Here is a 15148-nt window from a genome sequence, read left to right as displayed (position 1 = left end):
TAAGAAATCGATAAGTTTTTAGACACGTGCTTGTATTGCAAACAAATATCGTAATTATGTAATTACACCCTTGACCTATCAGCGACAATTTTCTTCTCGTCGATAAACTGAACTGTGTGAAAAACTAGGACACCAAAATTAGTCGTTGCTTTGCTCGGCTAAATTATCCACCGATTTATTCTTTCCCGATTTAAATACAGTAATATTCAATAAAAGGATTCTATTTGTACTTCCAAAGTGGCTATGTTTTGCTCTGACGTCTTTGCTCCGTGATCAAGTATTCATGCGCCTGCAACTTAAACGGTAGAGTTACAATTGGGAAGAGATTGTTGGTCACAAACCCAATTGCAAGAGATATTCAGTCAGAAATATTTTTTCAGAACTAACTCGTGAATAATATAACATCGTCAAAATCCAACCAGTTAACCAAAGATGGCTCGTTACAAGAATATTTCGAACACGAATATTCTTTCGAAATCGGCTGATCAGAGATATTATTATAACAATACGTATACTTTTTTATTAGTCATATAATTAATCTTCTATGATACGCTGATATTTCTTTTTTTACTTTTAACGTCTTCCATTACATTCAGAGTATATTGCATGTTTCATACTTGAATGAAAACGTTGAAAATGACAGAATTACTTCCATGACCGTGTTCGGGCTAGATATCTCTCCGGTTAACAGATTCAATTTATTATCAATAAATCGTGTTCTACTGATTGATGCAATCGTCGTTTTTGCTCTGATAATCGGTTTGTCCGGGACGCCGCCGCATATCTGGTGGAACATAAATCGCATTCCTAATGACCAGGCCCGTATCGCTAATGCTGCTTCACGTGCATCATCCTTTTAAATCTTCCTCGCGATGCAGTTAACAACGGCAATTTATTATCATCGTCGTGATCGTTACGCTTTAAGTTTATGAGAGCAACAACGCGCCGTGATAACTTTCCCCGAATATTTGTGAAATATACGCTTGATAACGTATTTCAAGAGTAACGCGCAACAATATTACACTTTTATCCGAAATGTAGAAAATTGCAGCTAATTTGCATTGAAATGTAAAGTTCAAATTACACGTACGTGTTGATAAGGAAAACATTTTAAAAATAGAAAATCGTGCTTCGATGTTGAATCACACGTAAATTAAGACTATCTTTAATGATTTGAAAAATAATTTCGGTGTCGTCGAAAGTTTTGATGAACTTATTCCGTTACCGTAAAATATCGATTATTATAGTCTGCATTCACCCGAAACAAATTTTCTGTATCTGATTTATTTATTTTATTTACTTTGACGAACAAACATTTCCACAACACCGAATGATGACAAACCTATGATATTAATTTAACATATCGACTGTAGTAATATCCATTCGCGTAAAATAAATCTCGTTTATCTGAGTTAACGGTTGCTTGATTTTCGTGTATTTTGTATTTATACACGTGTAACAAACTAAAACATAATATACGAACAAATTTTATAATATGTATGAATAAATTTTCAACATAAAACGTTACAGATAAAACTGTAGTGAATTCTGGATTACTAAAGCAGAGTAAGAGATCATTAAAGTTTATGTATCATAATATTACAACACGTCACTACGTTAAGGAAGTATGTGCATCTTTAAATGCGAACATGTTCATTTTATGCATATTATAAGGAGGTTTTAAATATTTTATCTTTTGAAATATTCAATGTCCTCGGTAACTGATCCCAAACGTTTCGTGTCTCTGAAAATTTCTTCCCAAGACTTCCTTGGAAATTCGTTTCTTTCTAGCAGGACATGGAACATTCCAATCACGTCGCTGGTCTTTTAATTATGCAACAAAGGAAAAAGTTGCCGCACAAAAGCTACGTTTTCCTTAACAAAATGACTAGTGGATATTTACATCAAATTTTACGAGAGTCTAGGATGATGTTAATTACCAGCGAGACTGACCTAAACTGAAGTGTTCTAAAAGCTTTGCAAGCTTTAAAGTTCTCCATATAACCTCTTTGAAAAAGGACATTGTCCTCTCGCAAAACATCATCGTATATCACCAAGTATGTACATGTTTTCGATAGAATTTTTTATCTTGCAAAAACATATTTTACACGCGCTTTCTAAGTTTCAAACTATTACTCATCATAAAACATCCAGTTTCATAGAAAGAAAGATAGATGATAGAACACGTTTACCTCGCGATATTTACACCAGCTACATAAACTAGCGGCGAACATTTCTCGTCAAACTATGAAAAAGTACATTATATAGACAAATAAATTGCACAGAAGAAACGATAAATTATTTTCCGTTCAGACAAGCCTCCAATCGATGAACGCGGCAATTAGTTGCGGAGTCGTTTTGTTTCTCAACTTCGATAGAACTTGTACCAAGAATTTCGATACAGGGAACGGAAATACTTCGTATTACGAGAGATTAGTCCGCAGTAATTCGATTGTCGTTTATTTACGTCCACTTAAGACCACGTGCTTGAAATCACCGTGAAACGCTTTCAAGAATCAACCGATAATTTGCTCGCGACCATAAAAGGACATAAAATGGTAAAGACGAAGTCTCTAGTTTACAATTTTCTGACTGAATTTTTAAGAAACGATAGAAAAATGATTCGTTCCATTGGTCGACTGTGACGCGCGAGTTTGAATCATTCGAACGTATCGATAATTTTTCAATTTATCTTAATCTATGTATGTTCAAGTAATTACTTCAAGAAAAACTCTACACCTTTCCTTTTGTATACATACGACCTGCACATCGCTGTTACGAAGAAGATAGAATTTAGTGAAGCAAAAAAAAAAAAAAAAAAAAAAAAATTACAAACAAGGAGAGTACAACAAAACATATTATTGTGCCCTTGAATATAAATTTTGTTTTGGGTTACAGATAGATTTCTATTGCTGTTTCTTGTAGCCTTCAGCTAGAGCTACACACCAAGGTTAACTTTCTTAGTAATGTCCTTTGCTATAAATATATGAACGTGCTGCCTATCATATCCTATTGTATTGCAACACTGAAAAAGTGAGGATCTGGATCAGCATACACTATACCTGTACTTATACTTATACCTATACTTATAATACATTTATTTATTAAATATATTTATTACAATATATTTTTCTATTACAAATTCATTCACTCGTTCCTCTATCAGTCAGCCTCAAGAATATGTAATTAATGCATATATGGTTGCAAATAAGTTTAGTGCAAATTACGAACGTTCGAGTTTCATTTTGTTGTTTTCTTATACATAATTTATCTTCCGTTGCATACGAAAGCATATGACTACATGGGAAGAAAACTATGTACATGCAAAGAACACGATAAGTCAAGGAAGCAGTTTTAATGTACACTACGTTGCTAGTTAATCCTGTGTTATTATAAATTAAGTTATGCGTGAATTATAAACGTATACGAAAATGTTATTAACTTACAATTTTCAAAATTTTGGCAACAAATTTATTTTCTATCCATAATATTTAATGAGTAGCATTGGGAGAAGTGATTAAGGTTTAGGACGGTAGCGGGTTTTAAAAGTCAGGTTTCCTCAAAATTGATGCAATAAAGAGACACAAGCTCTTTCATTTTAAACAGCAGCATCGACTGTGCTCGCGTTTTAATGTGTCTCTAGAAAGATACATACTGTCTTTATTTCAAGGAGCGTGAAACAGTACAAAGCAAGATTGCATTGTGAGTTACTGAACTCGGACGAAACCTTAAATATTTTCTTAGGAAAGTTAGAGTCTTTCACGCGTGAAAATTGGATACCCCGGCATTCTGAAGGAAACAAAATCGTTCTCTTCTCATCCTGAGTAATTTTGTATGCAATGAAAATCTTTCAACGCGTCTTTCAGTAACGATAGGAACTCTTATGCTTGTAATATGCGTTCTTAATTGAATTGAAGTCTTAATTGAATAATAAAGTGAACACTTGGTATGCTATTACCTGTTTCAACGAGTACATAGTAGGAAGCATTAAAAGCAACAAAGATATAGTTTCATGAAATAAAAACACGACGGACGGGTAATTTTATGCGAAGCCGGATTATGTTAAACTAATCCGTCGCAATGTAATCAAAGGGAAGCGAGATAAAAGAAACGCGCAATTCGTCCGACTAGGGCTGATGCGATTCGCTAATTTTACGCAATGAGAAGCTCGTATATTTCGTTCTCATCCTGTGTAATAAATGGAAGGCTTCGAGCCGGCTATGTCACAAATTAGAATGGACTGCCTAAAGACCCATAATTATCACTTATCATCATGGGTTGTTAATTCTCACTGCGAGATAACGATTTTTATATGAAATCCCAACGAGGCTAATTAATTTGTACACGATTTATTCATTTTTTTTCGTTCATTTATCTATTTTTTTCTTAGAACACGTTTGTATTAAAAGAAAGATGCTTGTCGTCCTCTTATTGATATAATTTCGCACAAAGGAATACTTTTGGATGTCTAATGATGCACAAATCTACAGAAGAAAGAGAAAGGAAGAAAGAATTACAAGGGTACACTTCTGATCCATCTTAGTATATCTTTAATATACAAGATTTTATATTTTCCAGTAAAAAAGATAGACCATGATACATAACTCCATATTATGGGTTGGTGCGTTATATTTTAGGAAGAATGAAAAAAAAAGGAAAGAAAATCGGAAGCTTTTCATTATTTTAATTGTTTTCATGATAAAACTTAGACTGTACAGGTACATGTTTATTCCATTCACACCTTTGCAATAACAATGTCTTATTTGTATTTTTATTTAAACACTGTATATTATTGTTTTATAAATTCTTTCTATTGTTTTTAATAAAGAAAAAAATTGAAGGTATTCTTTGATACTTGAAATAGTCGCTGATGCATTATTATGCATATGCATAAAAACGCTTCTTTTTACGGAAGTTAATCTAAAATACCGAGAACCTAAGAAACGAAATAATAGTGAAACTTATGTTTATTCATCTTGTGCTCCCAGGCGTCCTATAATGAACATCTAAATATAAAAATATACATATTTATCCCATACACAGCTACGTGTCGCGTGATCTTGCTTTGTCTAAGCTGAAAATATCTTTAATGTGCATGGAGACGAGGCTATATGACAAAATACTTCCATTTCATTATTACTGTGTATTCTTTGTTTATTGATTATGTTGTATGAAACGACAAATAATTTTAAGCTTTCCATGTCTTTCAACATAAAAAGTTTTATAAGTTTCTACGTAGATTTATATTAACAGATTAACTTTACTAAGTCTAATCGGTTTTATCAAGATCATCGTCAATTGCATACGATATATTAACAAATTCTGTGGAATAAAAAGTGTAGTAACAATACGAACGAAATTTTTGTTTATTAATTGTATGCACCCTGTGCATCTTTGAATAATCAAATTTCGCATAAATACACGACAAACCGTAATTCACTGATAATTCTAATTATTAATAATATCTCTCTACTTCTATTTTTCCAGTTTTTACAAGGGTAACAAATATTTTCATAATCCAGCCTAATTACCACTCTGCTTCCTCTCTATTGCAAAAGACTATTTATTAAAACTCCGCCCAACTACTATAAAACGTGAGAACTTCAATTAACTGTCAGAAATAAAGAAATAAAGAAATACCACATAACTAGATTTTAACAAACACGCGGGAGAAAAGAAGAAATTGCACTTGTCCGAGTGAACGGGTGACCAGCTGCCGATACAATCTTCATTCGTGGAATATCGAAAGTATTAGACAGTCAAAGGATAGAAACGGGCCACGGTAGATGTTTCAAAGGCTTTTCTTCTCCTATTGAGAAATCGTTCGGTTGAAATCGACGATGCAGAAAGTAGTCAGCGCGCGTCCTATTCGCGTGGCTGTTTCGCGACCTGCCAACCGTTCCGTCGCCAATATCGATGGACTATTTCCCGTGTATCTTTTCTACCGGAGATATCGCGCCGAATGAATCCGTGTCATCATCGAAATACAATAAACATCGGCTTACCGCACTTCTAATGTCAATAAGGGAAATTCGTTCGACACACCCCCGAGTCAACGAGACTCTCAAGTCAAATAGCTTCACTGAACAAGCTTCGAGTGTGCCAGTCTAATTACTACATCTGATCCAGACTCGGTCTGCATGATAATGGTAATTGTAATTAGAAAGTTGTAATTGTCGACTGCTTTGATGAAATTGTTGCCTATGAATGTACGGAGCATGTACGAATTGTTTTATTTGAAATGTTTGTAGATTTGTCCTTTTGTCGTGTAATATTTAAAAACCAGTCTGTGTATCATCTCAGTTATACATATTATAATTGAAGTTGATTTAGTTAAATTTTTTAGTTAAAATACAATTTGATATCGGAAATTGTTTTTAAAACTCCTTTTTCTATCAGGTACATTGAAACTAAATTTTTTATAAGGCTTTAAATTTACAACAGAACGCTCCGACTCTGTTATATTTTATTATTTTAGTATCAGAATAATATAACATCTAGGCAAATATAGATAGACTTGTATTTTAAAAAACCTGTATTAAATCTTTAGTATTCTTTTTTTGCGTTCTCTCTTCTCTGTTGTATGTTGTATAGAATTGCAAAAATTGTTCAGCAAAATGAATACAGCGGATTAAATAAATGATAGGAATTGCAATGTCTCGAAATAAAATACGTGGTCGAATAAATTTGCAATAGGGTAGCTAGTAATTTGCGATTTGCACCCTCCACTTTGTGTCGTTGCCACGAACGCCGTTGCACCATATAATCCAACCAGTACACGTACAACAACTTATGTAGTTCCATTGTACGTCATCTTAATTGGTCACCTCAACTGTTCGCTGTTCACTCGTCGAATCTCGCTTTCGCCTACTCGAATTTGGATTCATACGCTGTACACGACTTATATGTACTCTGAGCAGAATATAATGTAGTTTCGTATTAAATATTCTACTCTACTCTACCTGACACAGCTCTCGTATAGGCTATTACGAGTTTCCTTTTACGAGCTGACTTTAAACAATGGCGACAAATATTATTGTAATAAATTGATATTGATGAACAATTTTCCCAAATGATAGAATATTTCGAAGATGAAATTAATTTGCAAGTTAAAATTGTTCGCTTGTTTGTAGTACTTTTTTATTCGGAAAGGCAGTTTATTGTCAAGTAACTGCAATATATGTGTGTAAAACATACAAACAAACGAGAAACCAATTATTTTCAAAACGTCACAAATTATTTATTTTATTCGTTATATAACGCGTGTTATAATATAGAAAAAGCAATAGCTACAAATGATCAAATCAAAAAGCACGAGAAGATGATAAAATAAAATATGGCTTATTCGTGAGTGTTTCATTTATTCGTATATGCGTAGGACTCTTTCGCTCAATTGAACTAACGCTATTAGCGATATTTTATACGCCGCAAATTTCACCTTATAAGTTGCTAATGTTGTTGCTTTTATAGTAGTAGCAATTTTTCCAACGAAACAAGTGAAATTTTATAAGTCGATTTTATGAATTAAAACATGAATTTTTTCCACGTTTTGATGTCTAGAGTCAACGTTACAAATACTCTGGAACACCCTATAGATATTGTCGAAAGATAGTAGAAATATAGAAGAACATTTGTCAGCTTATTCATTGTTCTAACAATAAAAAAAATAAGTTATTAGAACCTTTCTCATTCTTTTGATGCTTAGAATAAATATCACCCGCTAATAATTAATTATATAAATAATTAAAAAATAAAGTCTCTTAAAGAGAAATAATATCCTCAATTTTTTATTACAACAATTTCATTTATACCAATGAACAAAGTTAATAAAATCATTACCCCTAATTGAAACTTTATTTCATTGAAATATTTCAAATGTAACTTTCGAATACAAGCATAGCAATTAACTTTTGTTATTAATTAATTACATATTATAAACTTTGAAGAATTTTATTCCTATTAGCACCGTTCCCATCAACGTTTACACAGCATTAGTCCCTGTTTTCCAAAAATAAATCTTCCACTCAAAAAATATTGCCATTGTATTAAATATAGCCACTATAAATCTTCGAAATCGTTTGACGCGTCTATCGAGCTAGTAGCAGCGATGATTAAACGCTTGCCGATTCTTCCAATTGAATCATAACCAATTTTCGCCATTTCCTCGAATAGATTTTCGCTAGCAGAAGCGAACGACATGTTGCAGTTGTACGCGTGCCCGGTCAAAAATGTTTGTTCTCCCAAAACAGTGACGATCGAACTTCTATATGGCCCGAGTGAAACATTACCGACATCGTCGCTACGTAGAAATATATATGGTTTCTGCGGGAGCATTAGAGCTAGTAAACTACCCGCAACGAGCAATAACTTTCCTCGACCACGCGTAATGGCCATAAAAACCGGCGCCGTTCCACCACGAATGAGATTTGCAAAATAATTCGCATGGATCTTAACCGCTAAAAGCTACAGTGTTCTCGGCTACCGTTCTTCACAAAGTTTACTCACAATGTGCCAAAAATTGTACTTAGAACGCGGGATACTTTCGTAGCGTGTGAAATAAACAGACGTATGTATGTCACGCAGTACGATATGTACAATAGAAGGCTTGGCACAGTGTTCTTGAGGACGAAGGAAGATTAATTATTGCATAAAATTATTTATCATGTACGAAATCCATGAAGGGAGTACACAACGGATGGCAGGGCGTTCTTAAATTTGAATGAAGATTAATTATTGTATAATCACTTATACATTTCTGCTCATACGTATGAGAACACGTATCGATATTGTGTAGAACGTAACATGTGATTTAACTTTACAGACAAAAGATTAATTGGTCAGAATTTTGTTCTGGTACAAGATGAGAATTTTAAGTACGTATGATTCAAATACGTAATCTCAATCTTCTGATCCAAATCTCATTAAAAAGTTTGATATGACTTATATACTGTGTGAGGCAGAAGAAGTAATACCATCGGCTATAGGAGATTCTATATGGAAAAATAAATAAAAAATATGATATGAAATTTTTCCGTTCGTTCGAATAAGAAGATTCCGTGAAGTATAACTATTTCGTAAAGATTTTTTAGTGATAATTTCAGAATCATCGAACTAAAAGAAAAGTTATTTTCGATTTTTACTATTCTGAAAATTTGACAACACAGTTTGTAGGACAGTTTTCACCGATTCAGATCTGTCTGTAAAAGCTATAATAAACGCATTTCAACCTTTGCTAGAGAAATAGCATGAAATTTGATTGCAAACGTGATTCTTTTTCAAATTGCGATTTTTTAAATAAAATTTTTATCTGAATTAAAAGATATTAAATTTTTTTCTCAACAATATAATTATACGAGAAAGGAAGTCAAATGAAGATAAAAAGGAGTTCATAGTCGTTCTTTTTTTCTTTAGAAACAGATGTAATCAAGAAAAAGAAGGAGAAAATTATTTCACCACAATCTTCTCCTTTTACATTTCTCTAAACTAAAAAAAATACATACACACAATTTTTTGTTATTTGAAACTTTTATATTTTAATTGTACCTTTCGATATAACAATGGATATCGTAGAAATACTCAACTTTTTTACTGTATCAATTAATCGATTCTTAATATCTTATATTTTATGACATGTAGAATGTTTCAGAAAATTGGGATCAAATAACTTAAAAAATGACAGTAAACACTGTTCACCTATCATTAGTTTCAGATATATAAGACGTTCTGATCAGTAAAGTATTACCTACCTCTGCCTGTACCATATGTTCAATATGACTCCCATTCATTTCAACATACCTTTCGTCGCGTTTCCTTATAGAACCATTGTTAAAATATGATGTGAGAGTAAACTGAGGAATAATTCTACGCGCACATGGACGCTGTGATACAATAATAAAGTGACAAGGTACATTCTTTTGTTACTGTTACTGAATGATATTGGTATTATGCTTGATTTAACGATTTACTTGACAATTTGAAAATATATGGACACAGACAATAAAGCGTGTTATGCGGTTACAACTCATACTTGAAAAACCTATTACAACTTCGAAATTGGTGATATTCAGACGTTTATTAAGGTCTTTTTTTATTACTTTTATGAATACTGCATGCTGTCGAAGATTGAGCCCAACTTTTTCGAACAACTTGTATAACTACTTTGTTATAATCAGTATATATATATATTGGTATTTCATGTATATGAACTGTTTCGATTTTCTTCTTTGGAGATAGCATCGAATCTTAAATTATCGATATTAGGCTCCAATTGTTTAAAGGTACGTAAATTGAATTTTCGTTTTTATTTAAGTATTCATTTCGCATGTAATATCGACGTATATACATATAATAACTGCATCTAGTAAAAATAAACTAATGTTATTCACGACCGTGATTATTTTATTTCCTTCGCACATAATTTTTATCGATACGTAATAACTGCGTATAATAAATATAAATCATCATATTTCTCATTATTAAAATTGTAAAATTTCAAACTATTCTTCTATATTCAATCAAAAAATGAGAGAATCAAAAAGTAAAAGAAACATCATACGTAATTTTTACGTTTGCTATCTTCTGGTACCTTTATTTTGATTAGTATGCACGGTTTTTAGCAACAAATAACGAGCTATTACGCGCATGTACATATATAATATACATCATGTACAATTTACCTGAGTATCTCCTTTTCTATTTATTTAAATACGAAATTCGATGTTGATACGAATTTCTAATGTCCAATCTCTCGTCCTGTTGTTCTAACAGATTATCGTTGGTGATAATTAATGTTCTAACTTATATAGTATATTCGGCGAGAAATTTAATTAGAATTATTCCCGTTAACAAAATCCCAACCGATGGAGAACCAAGAACATGATCCGAACGAATTTGATATTGAAACTTTATGATTTATGTATTCCAGAGAATTTAATATCCGAGTCCCCTAGCGTTTCGTAAATTGATTTCGTTCACCTGTGCCCGTATTTTCCAAGAAATTGACGCTGTCGAAACTGTTAATAATAAACTATTACTAGGCGAATAATTATCGACAGTAAAGCGATTTCGGACTATGTAAACGAGGAATTTAACGCGAGGAAATGTAATATGTAGTTGTGATTTGTAATATTCCCGATGCCTACAGGCATCATAAATTAGCATTTACCGCATTAAGTAATATTAGTATCCTGCCATGTACGTTCATCTAGCAATTTCTGATAGATTAGAGATAGGTAAACGAGCAAAGTGCGTTGAAAAGATATATGTATTTTGATATTTTGTAATTCATCATATAAAACGAGGTAACGTATTCCAAAATTTTCTTATTTAGAATACCTTACTTTCTCCTCCTAAACAACACTAGTCATTCCTCGTTTAGCGTGCCCGGCAGAAAAATCTCGTTTTTGTTTCTTGTTGCATGCCCGCTTTATGTCGCCTAGCAGTCGCTCTAGTTTTTTTCCTCATTTTTATTGCTAATTACGAACGAGCTGTTTCAGGATTTGGGTCATCCACTCAACTTCTGCTTGTTAGGGCAGAGAGGAAGATGCACCATCGGATTCTGCCAGAATTCATCCATTTCCTTCTACTATTTTGCATTTCTCCGTCACATGTACACTGCACTGTATTAAATTAAAATTATTTGCATATTTTATATTTAGGAACTGCCATGTGTCTTAAGATTGATGAAATTGTTTACTGAACATCAACGTAGCATTAGACAAAATGAATATTCAACAGATTATTCGTCTTCGAGCAATAGCAGGGATATTTGATTTTGTTTAGGATATCTTTTCATCGCATTGGACTAAATATGGAAAGAAAGATATTACCTGCATGGTAATGAAAGAATGAAATATTGTATATAGTCTTATAGCAATAAAACGAGAACTTTTAAATCATGTGATATCGTAATCGTCCCTTGGCAAATACGAAAACGATACCGATCGAAACAAATTCAAGATAGCCTAAAAGAATTAGAAAACAAAAGACATTTTAAGAAAGGATTAAATTAAACGACGACCACGAAATTCAATTAAATCTACGATTTGCCAGCTTCATTTTTCTTACATCTTCCAAAATTTCTCTCGCGTGACCCTATCCTGTCCACTATGTTGAAATTGTTACAAATTCTTTCAAATGGCGAACAACCTCTCGCTGAAACCCTTTTCATCGAGAAGATTATTTGGACCCATAAAAAGCAACCCGGGATTGTGAGGGCTAAGCCGCGTTTTCAAGGGCTGAAAGCAGCAGCCACGGTGGCACAGGTGCTCGTTACCGAGACGCGAACGCACCTTCCGGTTTTATTCCAAGGGATTCCGTGGGTGGGCAATTCAACTTTACGACCACCTGGTGCGAACTTCAAGAATATGCGATATAGCCGTACCTACCACCTACTTTTCGATTAAATGCCTGAAAGAACGACCTTTTCAGTCTTTACGGGACCAATAACATCGCAACGCATGGATATTAGAAGGTCCTGATTATTCCAACACAAGTAAAATCATCGAAGTTCAGCGAATAAGATTACTTTCTGCAAAATATTTCATGTACAATGTAGTTTCAGTAAGTCGTTCGAAGAAGTTTACGTCTTCAACAATGTTGGTCCAATTTTGGATTGGTATTCTTGTTAACTTTATGATTGGAAATTTTCAACAAGTTTTACCGTTCTTTTCAACAAGTTTCACGTTCTTTTTCTTCTACTATATTTCAATTCATAAAACGTCATACTTTTATTGAAAAATGTAATCGAGTTGGTTAGTGCTGTAATCTTCAATGTGTTTCGCAACATCGATCAATCTACTCGTGATGCAAGCTCTTCGTGTTGATAAATGACTGTTCAAATATTTTTATGCCTTTTGCAATGTACATGCTCGTAATAAATAAATATCTTTTTCAAATCTGTTTCAAACCAATATAATTATGATACTGGTATCGTATTGCTAAACTATTTATATTATATTTTAATACTTTTATATGACATTAAAAGTAACATCGTGAAATGTGACTTTCCATGAAATGTCACTTTCCATGAAAGTGTTGCAATATTTTCATGGTACTTCAATTATATTGCTTTCGTCTACTATAGTTAAGATATCGCGTTGTTTCGATTTCGACGATATTATTAGGTCATCCCATAAGTTCGTGCCGACTTTTGTGTATACATTTCATGTGTCGATTTATAAACATACGGCGATAAGGGACCAATGCACTTGAAAAATGGAAAGAAGTTGTACAACGAGAGGGGGATTACATTTTTTCATGAAACTGAAAGATATGTAAACAAACTTAACGTATATAACCGCTCGAAAAACGGAACGAACTTATGGGATGACCTAATAGAATACTGTATAAATACTACTACTAAATTTAAATTGAACCATGTGCTTGCACTTACACGGTCTCCTTATAATAGAACGTTTGAAGAACAGAGTGTTCGGATAGTAAGGTACACATTCTGATAATAGGTGTTCAGGTAGGAGAGGTTATACGATATTCCCATTTTAAAAGATATTACCACGATAAATTTGAATTGAAGTGTTCACATATTCAAGGTCCTAAAAAGCGCTTGCATGGGAAGATGTACTATTATGAAATTCCTAAACTCAAAGTTTGGTAAATTCATCCAGTTCATGCGATTAGAATATCACATTATGCCTTGGTTCTATGCAACTTTTGAACGTAATTTAATACGCTATTACGGTCTGTAAATTATATCAATTAGTAGTTGCAGAGTGGTACCCGTGAGCTGATCATTATCCAGTCAATGATCAATAATGTAAAGATTAATCGGCAGATACATTTATTAACCCCATTCATCAAAAATACGTAATTAACGAAATACATTAGACTATTATAAATCATTTAGTAATTAAACAATGAAGACATTTACAATACATCTGGCTATATATAAAAGTTCTATGGAGATGAAAGTTCTCGACGTTGTTATACAAATTGAGATAAAATTTAAAGATCTTGTAATTGTACTAAAAAATTACAAATGAAAAAACCAACAACGATTTTACTTCTTATCGTAATAAAATTAACAAGCAACTTTGAAATTCAGATTCGTTGTTTAAAAGCATTGCATTACTATCGTTTAGATATCATAAAAAATACAAAAACTTATGCTTATTACAAACTATACGTAGTAGGATACACGATATTTTCTTTTATACCTTTTTTTAATTGAATTTCATAATAGTCGTATTTCCTAAATCAGATATTTGTATACTTTCAACTTGTTTTATTTCATCTTTACAAGCTTCATTTCCTTTCTTCGTAAACTGGTATTTTCAATCGAAACCATACCTTTCTCTACAAGCACAACGATTTCATCTCACAACTTCGATCAATTCTGTACTTTATGTTCACTTGCTACTAACGGAATAGACACAAGACTAGTCGTAAACCCAATGTCAAGCGGTAGAACCTATCAAATATCGACACTTCTTGAAACGGAACAACTTACTGACGTGTACAGCACCTTACAGGGTTTATGGTCACCATTTCAAGAATATACATGCTCTAATATATCTAATAGAAAAAGATTTGGAAGCATGTACCTAATTTTTTAAAAAAGGCATACGATAACCAATAATCTACCAGTATTTTTTAAAAAAGCTTTTTTAATTTTAAGAATTTTTAATTTTAAGAAATCTTGGTACAAGTGCACAAATCTCATGAGGAAGAATTTTGAATTTTATGCAACTTAATTGAATTATATTCGAAAAATTCGATAATTTAAATAACGTGTAACATAATTAATTCCGGCAATCGAGGTTCTACTTCTAAATGGTAGTATATCTACATTTTTCCTAAAGGTAAAACATTACCTTTCACCGTGAAATGTTCCTCGTCTACTTTTGTACAACTTTTCCACAACAGGTTCATGAAAATTCTCAAGATTACGTTCGGTTTCTGTTTCGTCCACGTGTGTATCTACGTACATTGTTCGTCTCCATGTGTTTATGTTTGTTTCACAGAACGAAAATGAAAAAGTACGAAAGCGTATACGATAAAGATTTCACACATAGTATTGTCACAGGTGTTTCCGATGCGGTTTAGCGAATGGTTGAATTATTGACCGACTGAATAGAAACGAAAGAGATTCGCTTGGTATACTTGCCGAAGTTCTAAAGTGACTGGATGC

At 32.8% G+C, this 15148-nt stretch overlaps 3 protein-coding genes across 5 annotated transcripts in view; 1 reads left to right on the top strand and 2 right to left on the bottom strand.

The window, feature by feature from the left end:
- Positions 1-15148, top strand: part of LOC126919568 (peritrophin-1-like) — a 108204-nt gene that overhangs the window by 43839 nt on the left and 49217 nt on the right. The gene's annotated exons all lie outside the window — the stretch shown is intronic.
- LOC126919669 (uncharacterized) overlaps positions 1-15148 on the bottom strand; it is a 228657-nt gene that overhangs the window by 170879 nt on the left and 42630 nt on the right. The gene's annotated exons all lie outside the window — the stretch shown is intronic.
- LOC126919561 (tyramine receptor 1-like) overlaps positions 1-15148 on the bottom strand; it is a 100587-nt gene that overhangs the window by 57832 nt on the left and 27607 nt on the right. The window contains exon 1 of one of the 3 annotated variants that reach the window (XM_050728947.1): positions 14832-15084. The exons of the other annotated variants lie outside the window; for them this stretch is intronic. The gene's annotated coding sequence lies outside the window, so the exon portion shown is untranslated. Of the gene's footprint in view, positions 1-14831; positions 15085-15148 lie in introns of those variants that run through there. 3 annotated transcript variants of the gene reach the window in all.

This window comes from Bombus affinis, chromosome 8 (genome assembly GCF_024516045.1).
Source record: "Bombus affinis isolate iyBomAffi1 chromosome 8, iyBomAffi1.2, whole genome shotgun sequence".
Lineage (NCBI taxonomy): Eukaryota > Metazoa > Arthropoda > Insecta > Hymenoptera > Apidae > Bombus > Bombus affinis.
Note: the sequence above shows the minus strand (reverse complement) of the source record. Positions and strands in the feature narration are given on the sequence as shown.